The following is a 4,255-nucleotide window of genomic DNA, read 5'->3' on the forward strand; positions in this document are numbered from 1 at the left end:
CCATATGATCCAGCAATCCCACTCCTGGGCATATACCTGGACAAAACTCTAATTCAAAAAGATACACGCACCCCTACGTTCACAGCAGCACTATTCACAATAGCCAAGACACGGAAACAACCTAAATGTCCACTGACAGATGAATGGATAAAGAAGATGTGGTGTATATATATATATACACACACACACACACACAATGGAATACTACTCAAAAAGGAATGAAATAATGCCATTTGCAGCAACATGGATGCAACTAGAGATTATCATAGTAAGTGAAGTTAAAAAGAGAAAGACAAATAACATGATATCACTTACATGTGGAATCTAAAATATGGCACAAATGAACTTATCTACAAAACAGAAACAGACTCACAGACCTAGAGAACAGACTTGTGGTTGCCAAGGGGAGGGGAGGGGAGGGGAGGGGAGGACTGGGAGTTTGGGGTTAGCAGATGTAAACTAGCATATACAGGATGGATAAACAACAAGGTCCTACTGTACAGCACAGGGAACTATATTTCAATACCCTGTGATAAACCATAACGGAAAAGGATACAAACAAAGAATGTCTACATGTGTATAACACTGTAAATCAACTAGACTTCAATTAAAAAACAAAAAAACCCAAAAACCTTGTACACAGATGTTCACAGCAGCACTATTCACAATAGCCAAAAAGCGGAAACAACCCAAATGCCCATCAGCTGATGAATGGATGAACACAATGTGGTCTCTCCACATTGCAAAGGAGTGTTCTGCCGTAAAAAGGAACGAGGTACTGACGCACGCACTACCACATGGACGAACCTTGAAAACATAACGCTAAATGAAAGAAGCCAGACCTAAATGTCACATACATGAAATGTCCAGAATAGGCAACTTCTTAGAGTCAGGAAGGAGTTGAGAGGTTGCCAGGGACTTTGGGGAGGGGACAATGAGGAGGGACTACTAATGGGTAAGGGGTTTCTTTTTTGGGGCGACGAAAATGTTCGAAAATTGATTACCGTGATGATGGCACAGCTCTGTGAAAACACTAAAAACCACTGTACGTTTCAAATGGGTGAATTGTACAGTACGTGAACTGTACCTCAATACAGCTGTTATTAGGAAAAAACTACAGTGAGATACCATTTCTCATCTATGAGGTTAGCAAACATTCTAAAGCTTGACGATATACTGTTGACAAGGCTGTGCGGTAACAGACACTCTTAAACATTGTGAGAATGCAAAATGGAAGGTGAATTTGTCAATATCTGGCAAAATTAGGTTTGTATTTACCCTTTGACCCAGCAGTACCATTTCTAGGGCCTTCCTCTTAAAATACACCAGTAACAAGAAAATACAGACACAAGGATATTCAGCATCATTCGTACTCACCAAAGAGTAGAAACTACCCAAGTGTCCAAATCAAGGCTACTGGCTAAACAAACGATGATACACCCACACAATGGAGTACTACATAGCCGTAGAAAAAAGAATGTGGAAGATCTGTGGGAGGTGATGTGGGGTGGTTTCCAGGATATACTGTAAAGTGAAAAGGAGTTTAAACAGTCTGTTCCCATTTGTGTAAGAAAGGGAAATAAGTAAATATGCACGTATCTCCTCACTTTCGCAAAAGGAAACGCAGGAAGGATGAACCAGAAAACAATGTAGTTAGTTACCTATAAGTTTGGGGGTGGGGGTGGACAGCATGGAATAAATCGGGAAGACGACAGCCCTTGCAGGGTGTATCTTTTTGTGGAGTTTAATGCTGAAAGGTCAGAGGAGACAGCTTCAAGGGGCTCCCACCGTCCAAACATGGGCCGATTAGGGCATCAAATTAAGGGGACAGTAAAGGATTATAACCCACTGGATAAAGTAGGAATCCACGAGACCACCTTAATAATAGGAAAGTATATAAAAAGGGGGGAGAAGGGGGAATTCCCTGGCGGTCCAGTGGTTAGGACTCGGCACTTTCACTGTCAAGGGCCCGGGTCTGGTCCCTGGTCGGGGAACTAAGATACCGCAAGCGGTGCAGCACAAACAAACAAACAAAAACTGGAGGGAGAAGGGAGGGTCTTCCTTATAGTAATGCTGACGGATATACATGGAAGGACTGGTGGAACTGGAAAATCACCACTCTGCATCCATCGCAGTAAATACTGATTTGGAGAAGACGGACGCTGGCTCTATGGGAGAGAAAGTCTGACAAGGAGCAGGATATTTACATAGTCTTAAAGTAATTATCTACTGAGCGTTTATTAGCTGCAAGGGGGCAGTCGTATCTCTGCAGTGGAGAAACTGGACAATGCCTTGACTAGGTAATGAAAATGGACATTACCAGTGAGGGGCAGACAGACACGTGCTTCTGGATGTGATACTCTGGGAAGGACACAGATCACTTTGACAGTATTTTGGCTGAGATGTGACTCTGTGAGGAAACATCAGGCAGGCCCCAACTGAGGAACAGTCTATAAAGTAACTGGTCTGTGCTCTTCAAAAATGTCCATGGTATGAAAAACAGAGAAAGGCTGAGGAACTGTTCCAGATGAAAGGGGACGACTAAATGCCCTGCATGGGTCCTGTACCGAAGAGAAAAAATGCAATAAAGGACATTTTGGGGACCACTGACAAAACTGAAATGTGGGGCTTCCCTGGTGGCGCAGTGGTTGAGAGTCCGCCTGCCGATGCAGGGGACACGGGTTTGTGCCCCGGTTCGGGAGGATCCCACATGCCGCGGAGGGGCTGGGCCCCTGAGCCATGGCCGCTGAGCCTGCGCGTCCGGAGCCTGTGCTCCGCAACGGGAGAGGCCACAACAGTGAGAGGCCCGCGTACCGCAAAAAAAAAAAAAAAAAACCTGAAATGTGTACTATAATTACGTGAAATTGATAACTATACTGTGGTTACATCAGAGAATATCTTTGTTCTTAGGAAATACACAGTGAAGTATTAAGGAGTAAAGCAAAATGATGTTTGCAACCTACTCTCAAATGGTTCAGATAAAAAGTAATGTGTTTGGATTATATATAAATATATTACATATATAGATACACACACACACACATATACACATGCGTATCTATAAAGAGAACAATAAAACGAACATGGCAAAGTTTCAACTTGGCTGCAGTGGTTGGTACCGTGTCAACCCAGTTGAGCCGGACCGTGGTTCCTGGAATCGCCTTCCCCGCGCGATTCCAGGGAAGAGCTGGCTCAAACATCACTGCAAGAGGTTTGCAGCAGAAGGAAACTGACTCTCAGAAGGCGGCGGGGTTAAACGCAGTGGAAGGAAGGAAGGAAGGAAGGCAGGCAGGCAGGCAGGCAGGCACAGAGGTGCTGGTGGACTCCAGCTTGTTCTCTTCTCTGCTCCGTGGCCAGCGCGTCCCCCTGACTGCGGGGCTGACCCCAGCGCCTCTCCCCAGGCCCAGCACTAGACTCCTGGTCAGCCTCCCTTCAGGGCCCAGGCCCCGCTTTGGCTCCTCACACTGACCGGCTGTCGACTCCTCCTCCCTCCACCTCCCCCATAACATCCCCAGCTCCGTCCCGTCTATTCGCTGCAACAAATCCCTTCTCACCCAGCGGCCCTGCTTCCCGGATAGAATCTGACCTTGGTGGATCTCAGGAAAGGGTATATGAGAATTCTCTGCATTCCTGCAACCTTTTTGTAAGTGTGAAACACTCTCAAAACGAAGTTTTAAAATATCAAAATTTTCAAAGATTTAAAATACTTGATGATCCTTTCAGTAAAAGGTTAACAAAAGGTTTTTTCATTTCCGGTGCCAAGACTATGTGTGAGGAGTAGGCACTGACCTATTTCCGGTGACAGGACGCTGCGAATGAGGCCCTGGCAGGGGAGGGGGAGGGGGAGGAAGGCCTGCAGCCTTCTGCTTCTTTCACCACTGACCTGATCTGAGGACACAGGAATAAGGCAGACATGAAACAGAAGATGTGGAGGAAGCCACGGTCCACTGGGGGCCGGACCCAATGATCCCCTCCTGCCACTCAATTGCACGGAGGGACCCAGACCAGACCAGGACACAGGGAGCGTTTTATAGCTAGAGAAGCCGAGGTACAACACACTTAATTGACGTCCTCTTAGCTACTGGAAGACGCTGCATAACCACGCAGGCTTCAGCCACTGTATTCACATGTGTAGGGGGGGAAAAAACGGCATAAGAAGGCAAAAGATTAGAATCAGGACCACAGATGGCTCTAAAATTACTTTTTGCGGTAACTGAAAATAGTAGAGCCAATATATCCGCCTACTGTTGTTTTT

This window comes from Neophocaena asiaeorientalis, unplaced genomic scaffold, assembly GCF_003031525.2.
Source record: "Neophocaena asiaeorientalis asiaeorientalis breed wild unplaced genomic scaffold, Neophocaena_asiaeorientalis_V1.1 scaffold312, whole genome shotgun sequence".
NCBI lineage: Eukaryota > Metazoa > Chordata > Mammalia > Artiodactyla > Phocoenidae > Neophocaena > Neophocaena asiaeorientalis.